Here is a 21,584-nt window from a genome sequence, read left to right as displayed (position 1 = left end):
CAACAGTGACGACAGTGATCAACAGGAGTAGTAGTATAAATACTCCAGCTCCCTTGTCTCTCAGATGGGGTAACTCTGAAATACGGGTTTGTGTTTTCCAGTTTTCCTCAGAGCTCCCCAGCAGGATTAAGAATGGCAAAACCTGGCACTTAAGCAAGTGGAAACAACTACTCCCTGAAATTTGATTCAAAACCATGACACCCCAAGTAACAGTGAAGATTTCGAGTGATCATGGCCCCAGGTGTTAATGGGCTCCAGCTCCTGCTGAAGAATGACATAAGGTAGGACACTGAGAATTGAAACCACCTACATCCACACAGATTACAGTCAACATGAGCATAATTTTATTATTTCATTGTCATCTTCCACATAACTACTATTCCAGGAACATTTTGACCAAGAAGAGAAAAATTATAAGTACCTTTATTATTCATTTCAGGAATTTCTCAAAATCCCATTTAAATGAACACTGAACTATTCAATTTTTCAAAGGCGACTTTAAATGCTGTGTAGTAAGCAGGATAATGCCCCCCTCCACCCAAGAACGCTATGTATTTACTAACCCCTGGGACCTTTAAATATGCTGTTACATGGCAAAGGGGAATTAAGGTGGCAGATGGAATTAAGGTTGCTAATTTATTTGACCTTAAAATGGGGAGATGATCCTGAATTATCTAAATTGGCACACAGTCCTCACAAGGGTCCTCAAGAAGGAGGGAGGCAGAATAGGTCAGAATGATATGATTTAAGAAGGACTCAACCAGACTTTGCTGACGTTGAAGATGAAGGAAGGGCACAGCCAAGGAACATGCGCAGCCTCTAGAACTGGAACAGGAAAGTTCTAGAGCCTTCAGAAAGGAACAGCCTCGTCAACACCTCCATCTTACCATGGACACCTGGTCAGACTTCTGACTTACGAAATTGTAAAATGATAAATTTGTGTTTTAAGTCCCTAATGATGCTAATTTGGTACAGCAGCGATGGAAAACTAAGATATTCTCCAAGACTCTTTAAAACCCTTATCTTGTTGTGTCCACTAACCCTAACCTATTATATCATGATTGTTAACCAATCCTAACCAAGTCCCCTGAATTGAGAAGTTCTCTTAAACCAGGCCCGTAAACCTTTTAAATATCCCAACATCCCCCTTGGAAATGCCAATGAGATTGTCAAGGTACTGCTCTGTCTTATCAGTAAAATAAGCGTGGTAGCCATCACACTTTGCAGTTCGGTCTCAGAGCGTGTAAGGCCGACAGACATCAAGCAAGGAATTGCATTCTCTCCAATCACTGACCCTACAAGATTTGGATATGTCCTTCATATTTGACTGGATTTATAGTGGTTCCAGCAGTGTGCTACAATTTTTTTAATTATATAAGAAAACTGGCAAATTGGTATTTCTTGGATTGGACAATGCTGGAAAAACAACATTGCTACATGATGACAGACTTGGAAATGTCCCAATGTTACATCCCATCTCAGAAGAACTAACCATTGCTGGCATGACCTTTACAACTTTCGATCTGGGTGGACCTGTTCAAGCTCGAAGAGTGTGGAAACCCTACCTTTCTGCTATCAATGGCATTGTATTTTTGGTGGATTGTGCAGACCATGAAAGGTTGTTAGAATCAAAAGAACTTGATTCATTAATGACCAATGAAACCATTGCTAATGTTCCGATACCGATTCTTGGGAATAAGATCGACAGACCTGAAGCCATCAGTGAGGAGAGGTTATGAGAGATGTTTGGTTTATATGGTTACACAACAGGAAAGGGCAGTGTATCTCTGAAAGAACCAAATGCCCTGACCTTAGAAGTTTCCATGTGCAGTGTGCTCAAAAGGCAAGGTTACGGAGAAGGATTCCGCTGGATGGCACAATACATCGATTAACACCAGCCTGCATGGGGCCCAGGTCTCGCCACTCAGGCCTACTCAGAGATTTGATTGCTGAACATGCATAACTTGAATTCAATAGACTTTTGTTGGCTAGAAAACAGAGGTTTTTTAGATTATTAATATTATGTCAACTTAATCTGAATGAGAATTGAAAAGTGATTCAAGGAAGTTTAACTATCACAATGTTAGCTTTCTAATTCCATACAGTTTTTAGTTTATAATCTGACATTACCCCCAGCACCGTTTATAAAGAGCAGCTTTCCAGCCGCACATTTGAAGCACTTTTTAACATGAACCCTCAAATATAAACCATAATTAAAGCTCATTATGTTAAATTTTTATGTACTTTTTTTGGAACTAATTTTTTAGATATGTCCACCTATCTTAAGTGTACAGTTAATAGTTTATTGATGATTGCATGATTCCTTACAGTTTTCAATGTTTTTTTCTTATGTAAACGTTATGCAATAAAACAAACCCTTATGTTTGGAAAAAAAGGAATTAAAAGAAAGAAAACTATGTACTTCTATTAATGCCAGTGAATTACAAGCTTTTAGGGCTGATAGAAACGATTTAATATCACATTTCTTATAATAGTTTTTTACAAAGGTCCTCAAAACCCTTGAATTTTATTAAAAGCAATCTTTTAACATGTTTGCTTCACAATTAGTAGAAAGTAAAAAAAAAAAAAGTTCAAAAAGCTCCTTCATAGAAAGAAAACAGTAAGAGGCAGTAGATTATGAAGTGTTTCTCAAATGATGAACCAGAGGTAGTATCTCCGGACAATTACTGTACTGGGTTCCATGAGACCTTTGAAAATCCCGTCTAGTCTATAACTATTATTTTTACTCTCAAATTATAGCCTGCCCTGACTGGCAGGATGGTAAGAGGTGAAGGACAGTGTTCAAAATAATATCCTGAAGAAAAGGATTAGTGGCAGAAAATGTTTAGATGACGAAGGAAAACAAGGCTGGCTTGGCCTTCCGAGAGAAGCGGAAGCGAGGTTCTCAGCAGCCTCCTGCAGAAAGTGCCCTGAGACGGCCTTCGGCCGGACCAGTCGGGGGCCCATGGACTCTGGGCTTCAGCGTCAGCACCGGAAGCAGGTCTCGGGGGCTTCTGAGGCGCGGACGGCTTGAGCCCTTCACCTGAGCCCCGGAACCGGTAGATCCGGCTCGGCCCGGCGCCGCCCTCGAACCTCGCCAGCGGCTACGCACAGGAGGGTGCGCGCCGGGATGTGCAGGTCCGGTCCTGCCCGGCCCGCCTTCCTGACGCGGCCGCGGGGCCCGGAGCCTCGGGCCCGGGCCACCCCAGCCGGTGATCGGCCTGCCCGGGATCGTCGGACCTTTCAACCGTGCACGTCACCACCCCCGGCGTCACCTCCAGGGACTGCAGCTCCTGCGGCCCGGCACCCCCAGCTTTTCTGACAGGGAGGGGCGCGGCGTCGTCACGTGACTCATCGCCCCCGCCCGGTTCTGGTCACATGGGTGGCGCGGCCGCTGCGTCAGTCACAGTCCTGGCTGCGGGAGTCGATCCGTCGCCGCCGCCGCCGCCGCCGCCAGCGGACGGGGCGGAGATCCGGGTGCCAGGTCCGCGTCAGCCCGCCCCCGCCGCCTCAGTCAGCCGTTCCCGGCTGGGCCAGACCGTCATGGAGCGGGGCGGGACCTCCGCCTGCTCCGTGTGAGGTGCGTCGCCGCCGCCGCCGCCGCCTGCGCTGCTCGAGACCTCCCGAGCCCCCGCCGCTGCCCGGAGGCCCTCGTCCTTGGCGAGCCCGTTCGCCTACCTGCTCCCGCCCCCTCCCGGGCGGGCTCGAATGCGCGTCCCGTGAAGGTGCAGGCCCGGCGCTGCCGCTGCCGCTGCCGCAGCCGGGAGATGGTTCGGGCCTAGCGGAGCCGGGACTGGAGGTGAGAGGCTGACGGGCTGACTGAGGGCCGGGCCGCGGGGGTGGGGGTGGGGGGAGGGGGCGAACGGGGCCCGCCCGTGGGCTCGGTGGGCTCCTCCGGGCAGGAGCTGCGCAATGCGCCTTCGCCCCTCATCTGCGCGTTCCACCCCCACATAAATAAATAAATAAGCTAACCCAATCCTAACAAAAATTTCCAGAAATCCATCTGTTCACCGTTTCTCCTCCCCCCTTTCGTTCCTTAATCTATGTCAAGACAGCGATTCCGTCGACTGTCTTGTTACTTTTTAGTACCCAATTTCAAGTTATTTCTAGTTAAAGAGAAAATAGGCCTAGATTCTGGCTATCATTACCCAACTAGTTCTCGCTTTCCTTCTCGCGATCCTGCGCACGGTTACCCCCCGCCCCCCTGGAAAAAAAAAAAGGAAAAATATTCCTCCTTCCACCAGCGAAGGGGCTTAACTAAAAATGGGAATGTGGGGGCGTAATACTTGAATCCCCCCGGATAACTTCTGAGTCAGCCCTATTAGCTGATCATCCTCGTAGCTGGTATTTGGACATTGATGTTTAGGCCTTTCCTCCAGCTGCCTGAGCCCGGGGTTAATCTCGTAATTGACGTCAGTGCTTTGTTCCTTCCACTTTGCTGTTCCTTCCACTCTGAGGATGGATCGTGGAATATAGGAGTTCGAGGAGGATTCTTATTGCCGTTTACTTCACAAACGGTATCATTTGTAACAAGTTGAAAGGACAAATCTGAAATGCTTGCGTGTGGAGTTCAGACTAAGACGCAGAGTTTGATTTCAGCTTCTTGTCGTCAGTTGCAATGAAGAATTGTGCGATTTCTTTCCTGCTGCCCATATGATTTTAAACTCAGGCCAGTCCCTTTTCCAGTGACTGGCATTTTTCTTGACGGAATCTAAGCGATAGGTGCCTCTATGAATTGGAGGTTTGTAAATGTGACGTTGAAAATGTGTGTTGTTTTTTAGGGCTCAGATGTTAGAACCTCACAGCTTTGTTTCCATATTGATTCTGCAAAGCGTTGTAAAGTGCTGCTTTTATTTAACTGTCCTTTAACTTATCACAATTGAAATATTTATGAGACCTCTCTTAATTTGGCATTTGATAAAGAGCCTTTCTGACTTGTGAATCTGCCTGGAATCATCTTTGGTCATATGTTCATTAACGAGTGTTGGCAAGTGGCCACTAGGTTTTTAACAAAGCTGGCTTCTTTAAATTTCTCAGGTTTATTTTGTCTTATCACTGCATTTTTCAGTCTCCAAAACTTAAAAAAAATTCTCAAGAAGTTGTTTTTAATTATGTTTTAGAGTTAACTTACTTGGAAGTAATCAAATTTATTTTTATTTTTTTAATACCAGCAGTTTCGTTTAGTTTGTAATGGCTTGCAGGCTGGTGACTGTTTTTTTGTCAGCTCTACAAGAACAGTACGCAAATTTTACTTTAAAATTTTGTGTCAAGTGGGGACAAGATAGGATGTCTGAATGATCCAACCTTTATTGTTTGGTTAAAAAAAAGGGAGCTTAGCTGTGTTAATTGGAAAGTGGTCTACAATTTTGGGGTGGAAAGGTGATTGTAATGCTTTGGTGAAGCTGTGTAATTAAGAGTTATTAAAGATCGGAATATTTTCATTCAGATTCACTTTATACTTGTCAGATGACATGCATTCTCTGCTCTGGAGTTGATACTTTCTGCTTTGTAACAGGTGATGCTTTACTTTGTATTGCAATTTTCGTATAGGTTTGTTGTAGTGTCTTTAGAGTGAGAACTGTATTTATACCTCTCTGTATCCTCCCCAGTATTTGATACAATTATTAGATTGAATTTGAATGTGATAGCCAACCTAAGATTTCACAAAAGAGTAATCTAAAGAAGGTTGTATGAACAAGTGATCAATATTTGAAGAGGAAAAAGTGACTATCAGCTACTGAAGATGACAGAAGATGAAGCCTAAAAGTTATGTATCTTAACCTTTTTTAAAGAGTTAAGGTAAATGTCATGGTTTTATGAGGAACAAAGAAAACAGGTATTTCTTCTTTTGTGACCATCTACTGGTTTAGAGTGGAGTCCAAAATATATGAGGCCTTCTCTTTGTATTACTTTTCATAAAATCAAAGAAGCATTTTTAAGTATTGAACACACACCTGAACAATGAGCCAAAAGTGCAGGGTAGTTTATAAAAACTGACGACTTCAATTTTATTTTTTATTTTAGCTCTATTCCACAGGTATTTTAACTATAAAAGCTTTCCTACCTAAAGTTTCCCCAGCTTTTGAACCCCCAATCCTTATTATGTTTTGCCCATTTTTTTCTTTCCTTTCTTCTGATAAGTTGGAACGATTATGTTTGATTTCTGGGAGGGTGTATGCCAGTCTCAGTTATTGTGAAATAAGGTGTAGTTAGTCAGTGACTAAGGACTTCTTAAAGCTAACCTGACCTGTTACCTTGCTGCTTTTTCCTTTGGTTTAAGAAAAGCACCCCTACTTGTAGTAACTCCCTACACCACCTCGTCTTGGTTTTTGCAGTGATACTTTAGTACGTGGAAGAAGGCAAGTCATAAACATTCCAGTTACTGAGTTTTGGCTGATCGTGTGCATTCCTGTTTGTCTTGATGTTCATTTTCACTGGCATCATATCCTGAGAATTTTAATGATACTGGCACATAGAAAATGTTAGAACCACTGAATTCATTTCCAAAATATTCTAAGAACATTTTAATATTAGGATGACTTATTCTATTTTTGAAGGAAAAATCTTACTTAAAGTCTCTCTGCTCCATCAGCTACACTTTATTAAAAATTTGTGACCTGAGGAAAGGCATTTCATGTAACTTTATCGTTCTTGCAGTGCCTAGTGAACCATCTTGGTGGCTTTTAGGCAGGTAGACAAAGTTTATTAGTGGATACTGTTTTAAACTAATTATTATTTTAAAAAAAGTCATTGGGGAAGGGGAGCAGCACTTTATTGGGGAACTGTGTGTATTTTCAGGACTTCTTGTTGGGGAATAGTAGTGTGTTTTTCCGGGGACTCATCAGTTCCATCCAAGTCAAGTTGTCCTTTCAGTCTTAGTTGTGGAGGGCGCAGCTCAACTCCAGGTCCAATTGCCGTTGTTAGTTGCAGGGGGTACAGCCCACCACCCCCTGGGAGAGTCGAACAGGAAACCTTGTGGTTGAGAGCTCCTGCTCCAACCAACAGAGCCATCTGCCCACCCAGGAGCTGAGCAGCAGCTCATTGATTTCATTCTAGTTGCAGACGGCGCACCTCGCACCGCGCCGCGCAGCTCGCTGGCCCACCTGGGAATCAAACTGGCAACCCCATTGCCCAGAGCTTGCGCTCTAACCAACTGAGCCACCCGTCCTCCCTAAACTAATTATTTTGATCATCATTTCAAAAGAACTTCATGCATTCTTTTCCCCGAAGTGCGTGTGTGTGTGTGTGTGTGTGTGTGTGTGTGTGTGTGGTGGGATTCGTAATTGACATGAATAGATTGTCCTAGAAATCCAGTATGGTTTGGCTGCACAGATATTGTCATGATCTGTCCTGGGACTGGGCTCCCTGGGGCTGCTTGGGGCCTGAGTGGTCTCCCATGATTTTGTCAATTTGGAGCTGCTTAGTGGATTATGACTTTTCACTTCGTGTTTTCCTTTTCATGTCGTCATTAGGGTAAGGGACAGTTTTATGCAGAGGTGAGTACAGGCCAATACTCTGCAGAGATGGTCTTGCCAACTCTTTGCAATTGTTATCATTTCTTCCATCAGGAATGTCATTTTTCCTCTCTTGTTCCCTAGCTGTTAAATTTTCGCCTAAAGTTTCCTCACCCTACTCCAATTGTGACTTCCTTTGAATCCCTGTATCATTTTGTATCTCTCTTAATTATTTGTTAGGCAGCTAAATCTGGGACTGTAGACTGCTGGGTAACATGGAGCACAATGTATCAGGGAAGATACACTGGTAAAATTAAGATTGTGTTACACTGTTTCACTACGTATCTCTAAAAAATAAGGATTAAAACAAACCAACCTAAAATTTCACTGAAAAAATTAACACTAATTCCTTAATATCATTACATCGCCAGTCAGTGTTCAAATTTACTTGATTATAGTTTTTGCTTTGTTTCAACAGTTTATTTGAATTAGGATCCAAATATGGTCCATAATATTACATTGGGTCTGTGTCTCCACCCTCGCCCCCCCCCACACCCCACAGGTTGCTGTCTTACCTTTTTTGTCCTTGTTCCCATATAATTGGTTTGTTAAAGAAACCAGGTCTTTGCCCTGTGAGATTTCTCACAGTCTAGATTGTATCCCTGTGGTTTCATGTAATATGTTCCTCTGTCCGCTGTTTTTCCTGTAAATTAGTATTTACACCTAGAAGCTTGATTCGGTTCAGACTTGAAATTTTTCTAATGGCAAGAGTACTGCATAGATAGTGTTGTGCATCTCAGCTGCACACTCTTAAACCTTCAGCCTGGCTTCTCTTCTCATCCTACCATGCCAGTGAAATTGCTCTCACCAAGGCCACCTGTGATTTCTATATTGCCAAACTGGATAGTCATTGCTTACTTCAACCTCTTTCTATACTTGATACTGCTAACCATTTTCTCCTTGTATTGTTTTCTTCCTTGACTTTGATGACACTCTCTTTCTTGCCTTTCTTCCTACTAGCTGCTTCTTTGCAGACTCTTAATTCTTGCTTGATATTGATAGTTCTGGATTTTAGCCTTCGCCTTCTCGCTTCACTCTTCTGGGTGATCTCGTCCATTTGTATTGCTTTAGCTGCCATCTCTAAGTGTTTTCTGGGCACCAGAACTCTTTCATCCAACTGAATACCCCTCTTGAGATTTAGAAAGTCCCTAATAGGCAGTTTCTTTTAGTTGGGAGAGAGAGGGATTTATTGGGAACATACTGGATATCTGGTGAATTCTAAGAAGACAGCTAGAATGCAAGAACTGCTGGATCCAGGGGCTCCAGACATGGTCAGAAGTATCTCTCTTTCTCTCATGGTATGCTCTTTGTGTATTCAGCTAGTTCTCTTTTGCAGCAGACCAACTTTAATACTAATATTTTCTGAGTTAGAAATCTTATATTTTCTGCCATCAGAGAGAGACTGATCGGAGTCTCAATCCCAAATCTCAGGAAAGGGACTCATTAGGTTATATGTCCACCTCTAGACCACAACTTTGGCTGGGGGCTACATTATAATATGCTCTCGCTGCCTCATCCCAGAGAGAAGAGTAAAGGACACTCTAAAACGTAGTTGGTCCATCTCATTCATCCCATGGCTATTCAGTACACACATACAGTCCTACTTTTTCCCCATATATGTTAAATATTTTTAAAACATAAGCTATATATACCAGCAAACACCTTCATCCTTTCTGTGGAGACAACCAAAATTCATACCTAGCTACCACATACAGAGGTCATTGTTCTCTGAGTACAGATTTTAAAGGTGATATCCTTTGTTAATCAGGCCTAGGTATGCTTTGTCAACATGTCTGAAAATTGTGGGTTAACTTCTGTATTTAACCATCTCTAATGTAACTGATACACAGAGGTAGGGGGGTAAAAAACCTAAAACTCTTAGGAGAGGAAGGCATCATTGCTCCCAAACTTACACCATAGCTTGCTGGACAGGTACAGTATAAGGTAAATGACAGAACCATCAAATTGTATGGGCCTTCATTTCTTGACTTACATTTTTGCTGACGGAGTGAGTTTTGGGTCAGCCAAATGAAGGTTTCCAGTTCTGTCCACCAGGAAGATTTTCATGGTCTGTTGTCTTAGATTAACGCTGAGAGGACATTAGCACAAGAGTTGGCAAGCTACAGTTCTATGCCCAGTGCTGCTTGCTTGTACATGGCCGGGGAGTTAAGAATGGTTTTACAGTTTTAAATGGTGGGGGGGGGGGAATCAAAAGAATATTTTGTGGCATGTGAAAATTATAGGAAACTCAAATTTCAGTGTCCATTAATAAAGTTTTATTGAAACATAGACAACAGCCATTTATTTATGTATTATCTGTAGCTGCTTTTGCTGCTATAAAGGTAGAGTAGTTGTGACTATATGGCCTGCAAAGCCTAAACTATTTACTACATGGCTTTAAAAAAGGTTTCTTGGCTCCTCTTTTAGCAGATCAAATGGGCCTTAGTGGATACTTGGGTCTGAGGATTGCCTTCGGGTTGAGCAGTTAGTTATAAGCTCTCTATGTACTGTGGTGGTGGTTAGCGGGTTTTGTTTGATTGTAGAATATGTGTGTGAACAAGTGGTGTCTGGGCATTGGCCTAGCTGTAGTTAGGGATTCAGACTTCACAGGTCAAGTATATCCTGAAGGTAGGCTCACACTATAGTTGACGTTGTAACATGGTTGCTCGTACTATAACTGCCGTGTTTCCCTGAAAATAAGACCCAGCCGGACAATCAGCTCCAATGCGTCTTTTGGAGCAAAAATTAATTTAAGACCTGGTCTTATTTTACCATAATGTAAGACCGGGTCTTTATAATATAATATGGTATGATATGATATGATATGATATATAAATATAAGACAGGGTCTTATATAATATATAATATATATAATACCTGGTCTTATGTTAATTTTTGCTCCAAAAGACACATTAGAGCTGATTGTCCGGTTAGGTCTTATTTTCGGGGAAACGCAGTATATGAATGGAGAAGAGAATTTCCAGAAAAATCTGGGGGTGAGGTAAGGCTAGAAGTTGATCAGATAGTCCCTATAAGTGTTCATTATGTATGGGTTAACTGTTCTACCACTTCTCAATCCCCTCACCCCAATCTTGCTCTTTTCCTTGCCTTGGAGAATGTACCACTTTCATTGCTTTTCCCAGAAACCTGCAAGTTTCCAGGTTCCTCCGTTTTACTTCTCACATCTGGCTGGCCCCAAGGTTCTACTTCCTTAACAGCTTCGAATCCACACCCTCTCTCTACATTATCTATATTCCTATTACTACGTTCATCCAGGCTTTTATTTCTCGTTTGGATTATTCCAACAGTCTTCTCATTTGTTTCCTTATTGCCAGTCTAATCTACTCCACCCTGTACCAGAATAATATTTCCCTCTAAACTGCAAATCTGATTTTGTTACTTCTCTTCTTAAAAGTTCTAGTAGTGTTCCATTTTTTTTGTATGTTCTTCTAACTGGGACACTAATGAGTTTTATGTAACTTCTGAAGGACTGCTTTATAGCTAAATACACCCTTGGGAGTTTGTTGCCATCTTTAAATTTTGTTTATTATTGTGTTTGTGCCAAGCTATAATGTATCGTACTAATGATAATACTACTGTGTTTCAGACAGGAAAAAATAGTGAGTAAAATTGGACCATCTCATAATATGTGCTCCTATAGGCAGAACCCAAAAGAACCCTGGCATAGGAGGTGGTATCATACATTTTTCACTGTGAGATGTATCTGGAGGATCCCATCTTGGTAATTACCGTGTTTCCCCGAAAGTAAGACCTAGCCAGACCATCAGCTCTAATGTGTCTTTGGAGCAAAAATTAATATAAGACCCGGTCTTATATACCCAGTATATTATATCATATCATATTATATCATATCATGTATCATATCGTATCATATATCAGACCTGGTCTGGTCTTATATTAATTTTTGCTCCAAAAGACACATTACAGCTGATGGTCTGGCTAGGTCTTATTTTCGGGGAAACACGGTAATCAACACAAAACAGTTTGCAGAATAGGTGTTGTGTTCCCAACTTCAGCCGTGTTTATACTAGACATACATTTAATGTAGATTTATAAGGGACTAAACCACAGAATGAACAAGGTTGTCAGAGTTAACAAGTGAGGCCTCTTTATAATCAATATTTAAGGACTGCTGCCTGGTCTGGTAGTATAAGGTTGTGTTTCCCTAAACTAGCAAATAAACACAATTATTACATCCATTTAGTATAACATATTTATAAGCATTTTTTGCATTATTATTATTGAAGTCAAGTTACAAAAGTGGTTTAAAAATAGAGAACCAGACCTGAGACTGCATATTTCCAGGATTGAATACATCATTGGTCTGGTTTCTGTAAAACAAATAATCTATTACATTAATGTTATTTTTTAAAATATTTATTTTTCAGTTATAGTTGACATATTTGTTTTAGGTGTTACATTAATGTTATTTTAATTTTTGTTTTATATTTAATTTTTAAAGTTTTAGTTTTACAGTTACGTAAGAGCTATAAACATAACAAGTTCATACCTAATTTTATATATATACTATTTTATTAACATAATAAAAAAAAGTCATCACTCAAGATCTGGGAGCTAACCATTTTATTTGAAAAGGTATTCTTATGTCTTTCAGATTTGAGAAACAAACCCCTGGGCCTAGTCTGATCCCATGTCTTCTCTCTAGCCTTATCTTTTATTCAGTACCCCCCCACCCTAACCCTGTTTTCCAACTACATCTGATTCACCTCTATTCCCCGGGTGTGCTGTGCTCTCTTCTGAGCTGTTGCCCATGTTCTCTCTGCTTAAAACCAACCTTCCTCCCTCCCTCTCCTTCCCTCCCTTCCCTCCTTCCCTCCGGTCACTTTTCTCTGGTCAGGCTAGCTGCAACCAAATGTTGGAGATGAGGGGTACTTTTGTTTTTTATATCGTCAGTCCTAGTGCAATGTCTGGCACAGTATGTGCACTGGTTAAATGGTTGCTGGATGAGCTAGTGTTAACATTGTACCTTCTATAAAGTTTGGGTCCATACTGAAGAGAGAGATTTTAAAATCAGAGTAGTAAAGCCTTCAAAATTCCTTCTGAATTCTGTTTAAATGTTACAAGTCTGAATTAGAAAATATTTTGAAAGTATATTTACTCTCATCACTCACAAATTGATCTTTCAAAGTAAACATTCTGTGTCCTAATAAAATATATTCCAGTGGTTGAAGAGCAATAGCCTTAAATTGTCTTGACCTTCTTAAAGCAATATTCTTGTTCACATTTTAATAGAACCTTATTAACAGAATTCAGAGTAATTAGGATGGGGCTGATTTACCTTCCCAAGGCTTGAGTACTTTCTTCATTCGGTACATTTTCATTTTCCCTCTATCCTTTTTTATAGTATTTTAAGGAACTAATACATTTCAAGTATTCCGGGTACCTTATTACCACCTGTCTTCTACATATACAAATGAAGATGAAATTGAGAAATAATTTAAGGAGCCTTTGCTGTGTAATGCTTTTTAACTTTTGTTTAATTTGCTAAATGCATTTTTAAGTAATAAAATTGCTTTTATTTTGCCATTTGGACTTGTATTATTTTCTGTTGGCTTCCTCGGGTACTACAAATGAAAGCAGTCTTGTAGTGCTCTGTTGAGCAGATCATTTCTCTGGATGTTATAGACTGAAACATTTAGTTTTTACACCTCTCAGTTTGCCAAGTATGAGTCTGAGATTTTACAGTCTAGCGCTTATATTTGGTGAACATTTGAGAGTACAGTGTTTAAGTAAAAATAGAAGTTGATCATTTCTGTACATGTGTTTTTCTTTTTTTCTTGCACATGTGTTGTTTTTCTTTTAGATAAAATCTTTTAGAAGAATTGCTTTAAAAACAGAATTCATTTAGTATCAATACTAATACTTTTATTGGATTGATAATATACTGAATGCAGAAAAAAGACATACTCTCACTGTTATCAAATGTAACTAAAAGTCTTAGGGAAGAAATGGGAGACTCTATGTGGATAGAAAAAGATGAATAACATCACCTAACTGAAACCCAACTTTTAGTGAGTAGTCCCACTGACTGGCTCTTGCAGCAGTAACACTACAGTTGTGCCCTTTATAAAATTCAGGTGTTTTGAGTAGCTGTTATATGCTAGCCATTGTGTTAAGCACTGGATGGGAGAGGGGAAGTTAAATTATATCTATAGTTTTTACTTTCCAGAGGCTTACAGTATGGAGGTGAGTAAGGAGGGCAGATAGAAGAATAACAGTAAATAATTCTAATGCAAGGCAAGTGTTAAGCCCCACATAAGATACAATGAAATGCTTTGGGGAGTAAGTTATTTTAGTAGCAGAGGAATCTTGATGGGCTTCTTGGAGGAGGTGGGGTATGTGGTAAACTTTGAAATGGATGTATTTAGAAATGGGGAGAAGGAAGGGGCTACTAAGTGGAGGGGCCACTTGGAGTAAAGAACTGGATCTGAATGTATGTAGGTTATTTTCAGGCTCAGATAAATCCTGAAGGCTTTATAGAAGTAGGTAAGAATTGAACTGGAGGCACTTTTAAATCCTGTTATTGATGACTTTTACGTAGAAGAATGTCTTAATTAGATCTGGTTTATAAAGGTATAAAAATAATTATCAATATATGCATTATAGAAGTTTCCAGTAAGATGCCTTTGTGGGTTTTGGATATTTGCATGCTTTTAAAGTAAGAAACTGAGTCAAAGGATTGTTTTCTTCTTTATAAAAGGAACTGTAAAATTTGACTTTTAACCCTTCTCTCTGCTCATTTATTTATCTTTGAAGATGAAAATAGAATTCAGTTTGATTCATTTGTCCATATGCTTTTAAAGTTTGGTAGCAACAATTTTTGAGACAAGTTTAAGCCAGTTAAATTTGCTTTATACATTTTTCAAATATTAATGAAAGAAGTATAATTTTATTTGCTACATGGTAGGTAACAGTGTAAGACTAAAGACGGAAGGAACATTTCGTATAATTGAGAGAAACATTGTCTAAAGGGAGGCAGCTGGTTACATGTAGCATGAATACTCGTTTATTCTTAGATTCATCCTTGTGAGCATACTTGTGTAATAAACATTTCCTTTCTTGAATTTTGAGGTTTTAAATTATCTAGTATTTTTAAAAGAATAAATCAGTTTATCAGTAATGAGTCTGGCAAATGCTGTTTCAAATTAGTTATGGAACAATTGAATATCTGCTTAATTACATAATAAGCATTGCTAGTGATATTGTGTGGCCTCTAAGATACAGAAATAAAGTTTTGCTTTATCAGGAAAAGCTTCATGGAGGAAGTGAATTGAATGATAGTTAAAGGATAACAGTTATATAGTAACAGTTATATAGCTTTATAGATAAGTAAAGAAATATGGTTCAGTTCCAGTCTACCTGAAATAATTAAATGCAAATGTTAAGAGTGCTAAATTAAAATTTGTTGCAGGATGATGTCTGATTTTTGTGTATAGGAAGTACTAATTTGAATTTTGATATATTTGTATTTTGTGATATTAGGTAAAGAATACCATTTGTGGGCATTATTTCCTAGTAGATGAGGTATCCTCTCTTTGCCAGCCAGGCTGTGAAGTTCATTAGTTGACTCATTCAATGAATGTCCACTTGGTTATGTTATAAGTATGCAGTGCTGAACAAAACAGACACATTTCCTGATGATTGTCTAATGGGAGGGGAAGTATTGATGAACATCACAATAAGTATATACTTAATTGTGATCAAGTACTCGGAAGGAAAAGACAATTGTCTACATGAATTTTCTGGATAGAGCATCACAAGTTCAAGACGCCCAAAAGAGGCCCCTGGTGGGAACTGGGCGGGGAGGGTTGTAAGATACAAAATGAATCAAGTAGAAAGTCAGATCATGGCTCTGTAGGTCATTTTAAGGACCTTAAAGTTTATCCTGGGGTAAGTGGAAAGCTTATTAAAAACTTTTAAGCAGGGGTTGGATGACATGATCTGGTTTGTGTTTTAAAAACATTACTGTCTGCTGTATGAAATGTGGAGGAGAGAGAGAGACTAGGGGAACCAGAGTTCAGTTAGAAGGCTGTAACATTTGTCCACGTTGGAGATAAAACAATGGCTTCTTTCGAACAGTGGCAATGGAGAAAGAAGTGAACAGATAAATTCAAAAACTGTTTTGGAGGCTGCGGTTACGGGTTGGAGGTGGAGAGAGGTTGAAGGGAGGATTCAGCCAGAGTAGTTGGTTGGTAGGATGAGGTTCACTAGAGCAGAAGTTGGTGGAGGCAGGGGAACCACGTCAAGGAATCAACTCTGAATGTATTAAGATTGAGATTCCTCGTCAAAGGACATGATCAAACAGGTCCCTACACGTTCTGTATCTCAGAAGAAAAAGCTGTGACGTGGAGCACACTTGGGGATTTGGAGTATAGGTATATAGGTGCTGTTTTAAGCCATGAGGATATAGGGAGAGAATATAACCTGAACCAGAATAAGACCCAGGGCTGAGCACAGAGAAGCATCAGCTTTTAAGAAGTCTGGTAAATAGAATGGGAGGAAGCAGAGGTGCTGGGAAAACTGGGAGGCCTGGGGTTACAGAAACCAAACGTATATTAAGGAACCGTTTGTGGCTGAAGGTGTAGAACGAAGGGTAGGTCAACTAAAATAATAGAATGTCTGTTGGATTTAGCAACATGCAAATCACTAGAGATCTTGGCAGAGGAGTGGAGTGTGACAAGTTGGAAACAGTCGAGTGTTGAACAGTGATTGGGCACATTTTGGAAAGCAGTTTGTCTGGATCTACTAAAACTGAAGATGCTTATACCCTGCAACCTAGCAATTCCACTGGTAGATGTCTATTCTAGAAAAAAGCTCACTCATTGGGTCAGAGAAATATATGTATAAAAATGATCATGACAGTATTGTTTGTAATGGCAGAAAAAGGGGAAACTACCTAATTATCCTGCAACTGAAGAGTGGAGTAGTAGGTTGTGTGGATACCATCAGTGAAAATAAATGAACATGGATTAACCTCATAACATAATGCTAAGAATTAAAAAGGCACTGAGTCTGTAGAGTATACTGTTTTTAAAAGTTGAAAAATATGCAGACCAACTCAATGTCTTATATAGGGATACATACATATATAGTAAAAGTATAAAGAAATGTATGGCAATGATTAGCACCAAAATCAGAATGGTGGCTACCGCTGGTAGGGGAAAGGAGCCCAGGAGGTGTGCGGGAAGGGTACACAGGAGTCTTCCACTATGTTTGCAATGCTGTATTTTCTAGGGTGGTTTGCGGGTAACTCTAGTGTCCACTGTTTTGTTCCTTACACCTTTTGGGGTAACTTTATAAAACGAATGGTTGCAAAGAAAGTGGAGGATCACCAAGAGTCCTTTTGAGAAGGTTGACCATGAACAAGAAGAGAGAAGAGAGTGGTAGCTGGAGAGAAATAAGGGATCAAGGAAGACTTTTTTCTTCTTATAAAAGAAGAATACGTTTGAATGCTGATGGAAAAGATTCATTAGAAAGGAAGATGTTGAAATTGCTGGAGAGAAGTCAGTAATTGATAAAGGTCTAGGAAAAGAGAGCAAAATGGGCAGAATTGTTCTTTGATAGAAAGGTATTTTTAACCACTGGAAAGAAGAGAATGGATGCAGATGTGGGGTAGTTTCCGAGTTGATGGTGTTGATGAGAAGATTTGGGTCTGATTTTTTCTTTTATTTTTAATCTTGGTGTCCAGTAAAACAAGGTCATTTGTAGAATGGAAGGTAGGAGGGGGAGTCGTCGACTCCATGAAATACTTGTGAGGAATAGGAAAGATCGTTCATCGGAGAAAGACAGTCAAGTTTCTCGGAAGCTTTGAGGGTCTAGTTGAGAGTGATTTATGAGACATGATTATGAGAAATTGAGATAATATCTAAAGATATGCAAAAAAGCAAAAATGGTATGGAATTATCTTTGCTTCCGTGTTTTTCAGTACATCATTTTAAACCTGAAGGCGAAAGAAGTCTCGTGACTAACTTTGGGGCAAAGGTCCTTCTATGCAAAATACTGATGTTTTGTCACTGTTGGCTTTTGATCAGATGTGCACCTTTGTTTCCCTGCCTTGTAGGAAGTGACCTCTTCAGACTCTTATGGGTAGAGAAATCCGCCAAATGACACACCAAGAGGGGTTTCTCCACTCTCGAGCCTTTTTGCTTTAACCTAGTACATTGTGATCAAGTTATAGTTTAATAGCAGTTGTAATAAACTGGATTCTAAAGTAATTGAAATTTAGCTCAAGTCTCATTTTGAGTTTTGGAGTTTAAATCATTTAATAATCTGGTATTTGGAGGGCTCCATTTTTCAGTAGGATAGTTGTTCTAAGACACTATTGAAAACAGAAATTGTAGCAGGTTCTGAACACCACTTAAAAGAGGCAGGTTAAAGGTCACATTTTACTCTTTAAACTGTTTTTATTAAAAATTACAAAATTACATAATTTTGTGTTTTTTTAGGAATTCTGTCCATTTCATGCCTAACTTGTTGGCATACCATTTTTCATTATCTTCCGTTATGACCCTTCCGTTTATTTCTATAAGGTTGGTAATGTCCCCTTTTCATTCCTGATTTTAGTAATTTGAGTACTCTCTCTTTTTTTTTTTTCCCTTGGTCATTGCAACTAAAGGTTTGTCAATTTTCTTGATATTTTCAGAGATCCAGCTTTTGGTTTTGTTCATTTTCTCTATTATTTTCTTATCTCTATTTTATTTTTTTACTCTAATCTTTATTATTTCAGATCTTTCTTCTTGTTTAGTATCAGTGGTTATAGTTATAAATTTCCCTTTAAGCACCGCTTTAACTCCATCTGATAAGATTTTATGTAGGGTTTTGTTTTCATTATCTCAAAGGATTTCCTAGTTTCCCTTGTGATTTCTTCTTTGACTAGTTGGTTATTTAGGAGCGTATTGTTTCATTTCCACATATTTGTGAATTTCCCAATTTTCCTCCTGTTCTTGATTTTTAATTTCATCACATTGTGATCTGAAAACATGCTTTGTATGATTTCAATATTTTTAAATTTATTTAGACTTGTTTTATGGCCTAATATATAATTATCCTGGCGAATGTTCCATGTGAACTTGAGAAGAATGTATACTATACTTACTGTTAGGTCTATCCATTATTATAGTGTTCAAGTTCAGCGTATCGTATCCTGAGAGACTAATATTTGTTCCATTCATATCCTTTGTCTTTTGAATAACACTAGATTATTTAAATGATGTGAGACCTCAGTTGTTTCCAACAGGGAAACAGCCGGCTTAAGCAGAAGTTGGAAACCTGAATTATTTAAGGGAAGGTACTGGTGTGGGACCCATCAGTGAGGTCGGGAAGATAGGGGAAGAGTTGACAAATGATAGTGATCAAGGATCCACTCCTCATGAAATAAGCAAATGACACTAGAATAATTTTTGTTTTCCTCTTAGATTGGCAGTACAATTTAAAAAGACTCAGAATGCCTAGGCTTAAAAGTGGTATGGTTGAAGGGCAGTCTCACACTCTGTTGGTGGGGCTGTCAATTGACGTCGTCTTTGGGAAAGCAGTTTAGTTACGTATATTAGAATGGTATGTATAGCACGTATCCTTTGGCTTCCCAATTCCACATGTAGAAATTGATCTGAAGCTATAATTGTGTGTGTGTGTGTTCTCTCTCTCTCTCTCTCTCTCTCTCTCTCTCTCTCTTTCTCTCTCTTTCTCACTGTAATGTTTGTAATACTAAATTCTGAATACAACCCAATTATCTCCCAGGGGCTTTTTGGTTAAATGAATACTATGTGGTCAATAAAAGAATGAAAATTCATATGTATTGCTGGGGAAGTAGATTGTTAAATGAAGAATTGTATGTGTAGTAATTTCTACATGTATGACTATATGTGACTCCTCACAATGTTTTTTATTTCAGGGGAGTGAAATTATTGGTGACTCTTACTTTCTACTTTATATTAACCATGTTAAGAGTTTTTGAGCAAGGAGCAAGTATTACTTTTATGATTTGGAAAATAACTATCAAGGTTTATCTCTTGAAAAGTACATAACTGGAAGAATACTCTTTTCATATTTACGGAAACAGCCAAAACATTTACTGAGAGGCAAGAAAGAAGATTTAGCTAAATAAGGAGACATCCTCCATCTTGTGTATGAAAATGTGGATGTTTAGATTTTAGTATACTTCTTTAACACTTGAGAACATTAGTTGGCACATTCTGATGCTAATTTAGTTGTATCTAACTCTTATCAATATAGTCAACACCTAACAATTCTACTTCTGAGTTAACCCTAAAAAAATAGAGATCAGTCATGTCGTATACATTGTGTTGTATCTACTTTTCTCACATAACAGTTATAGAAATTCCTACAAGTTAATTGGCAAAGATCTACTTCATTTATTTTAGTAAACCATGGTTTAACCATTTACTTAACCATTTCTCTGTTCTTGGTTAAGTTATTTTCAGTTGTTTTACCACTAAAAACAGTACTGCAGTAAATCTCTTTGTAGCTTATGGCCATGCTTTTATTTTTATGAGATACAGTTCTTTGAGTGAGGCTGCTGGGCTGAAGGATTTGTCTGTTGTTTCGGGCTGAGTTTGAAATATGGCTTAACTATTTTAATAACTGTGTCATCTTAGAAAAGTACTTAGCTCTTAATTATTGTTATTAAGTAAAACATTCTTTCTCATTGAATTGGATTTGTTAACTATTAAAATCCCATATATTTCTGGGTTAATTTCTGGCCTCTCTGTTTTACTGATCAGTTTGTTCATTTCTGTGCACTATCCTGTTTTGATTAATGGTGATGGCTTTATAGTAAGTTTTAGTATCTAGTATGGCAAATTCTTCTTGTTCTCTCCCCAGTGCTAAGTATATAGTAGGTGCTTGTTGCATATTTATTAAGTTAGTAAGTACACTTAATAAACAATAATTGTTACACAAATTTGGGACATCCATTTGCTTTAGGGAAACTGAAGCTTGGCATGTTGATGGTGTCCCCTCCTAGCCAAGAATGGCATTACACTTTCTCAAGTGTAATAGTGACACAGGAGGAGTTGAGGTGTGTATATTGGATTATCAGTGTGGATTTGAGGTGTAAGGGGACACACCTTAAGGATGGGAGAATGGTTTAAGCACTAGAGAAGAGACAGTTTGATAGTAAATTCCAAGGTTGAAAAATGCTGGAAAGCACCCATGGTTCTCGAATATCTAAACCATATGACTCTTTTCCTTCCATCTTTTATTTTGAAAAAATTCAAATTCACAAGAAAAGTGTAATATACACCCATATACCCTTTACCTACATGTACCAATTGTTAACATTTTTACTGTAATTGCTGCTGCTGCTACTCTTTCTCCTCCTGTCTGTCCCTCTCCCTCCCTTCTTTCCCCCCCCTCCACACACACACACACACACACACACACACACACACACCTATACATACTAGATATATGTTTAGATGGGTGCTGAACCTTTTGAGGGTTGCAGACATGACAACATTTCACTTGTGTATGCCCTAAGCATCACGGACATTCTCCCACATAACCAAATAGTTGTCACAGTTCAGAAACTTAACATTGATTGATTATCTGAAATACTGTCAATATTCAAATTTTCCCAATAATGTCCTTCACAACAATTCTTTTCTCCCCAGATCTGGGATCTGGGAAATGAAGGATCCCGTATTGCATTTAGTTGTCTCCTTCAGTGTAGAAGTAATCCCCAGCCTCTTTTTATTGGGGGAGGGAGGGTGGAATCTCATGATACTGACGGTTTTGAAAAGTCCAGGCCAATTTTGCAGAATGTTTCTTAACTTACATTTGTCTGCTTACTTGTAATTAGATTCCAGTTGAATGTCTTTAGCAGGAAGACTACCTGGGTGGTGATGTGTCTTTAGCACATCACATTGGAAGGCACGTGTGGTCAGTTTGTCCCGTGATTGATGATCACGTAATTAAGGGTAGTGTTTACTATACTTCTCTATTTTAAAGATTTTTTATTTGTAATTAATAATCTGTGGGGTGATAACTGAATATCCCATTCCCCCCAAA

The 21,584-nt window shown here is 39.1% G+C and overlaps 1 protein-coding gene and 1 pseudogene across 3 annotated transcripts in view; both read left to right on the top strand.

The window, feature by feature from the left end:
- Window positions 1-606: 606 nt before the first annotated feature.
- On the top strand, window positions 607-2,096 carry LOC117016849 (GTP-binding protein SAR1b-like; annotated as a pseudogene).
- A 550-nt stretch (window positions 2,097-2,646) lies between these two features.
- Window positions 2,647-21,584, top strand: part of AFF4 (ALF transcription elongation factor 4) — a 72,277-nt gene continuing 53,339 nt past the window's right edge. For 2 of the 3 annotated variants that reach the window (XM_033097070.1, XM_033097071.1), the window contains exon 1: window positions 2,648-3,799. The gene's annotated coding sequence lies outside the window, so the exon portion shown is untranslated. Of the gene's footprint in view, window positions 3,800-21,584 lie in introns of all 3 variants that reach the window. The other variant, XM_033097072.1, reaches the window with a different exon arrangement.

This window comes from Rhinolophus ferrumequinum, chromosome 24, assembly GCF_004115265.2.
Source record: "Rhinolophus ferrumequinum isolate MPI-CBG mRhiFer1 chromosome 24, mRhiFer1_v1.p, whole genome shotgun sequence".
NCBI classification, from domain to species: domain Eukaryota; kingdom Metazoa; phylum Chordata; class Mammalia; order Chiroptera; family Rhinolophidae; genus Rhinolophus; species Rhinolophus ferrumequinum.
The sequence above is the reverse complement of the archived record's forward strand: the minus strand, read 5'-3'. Positions and strand labels throughout refer to the sequence as shown.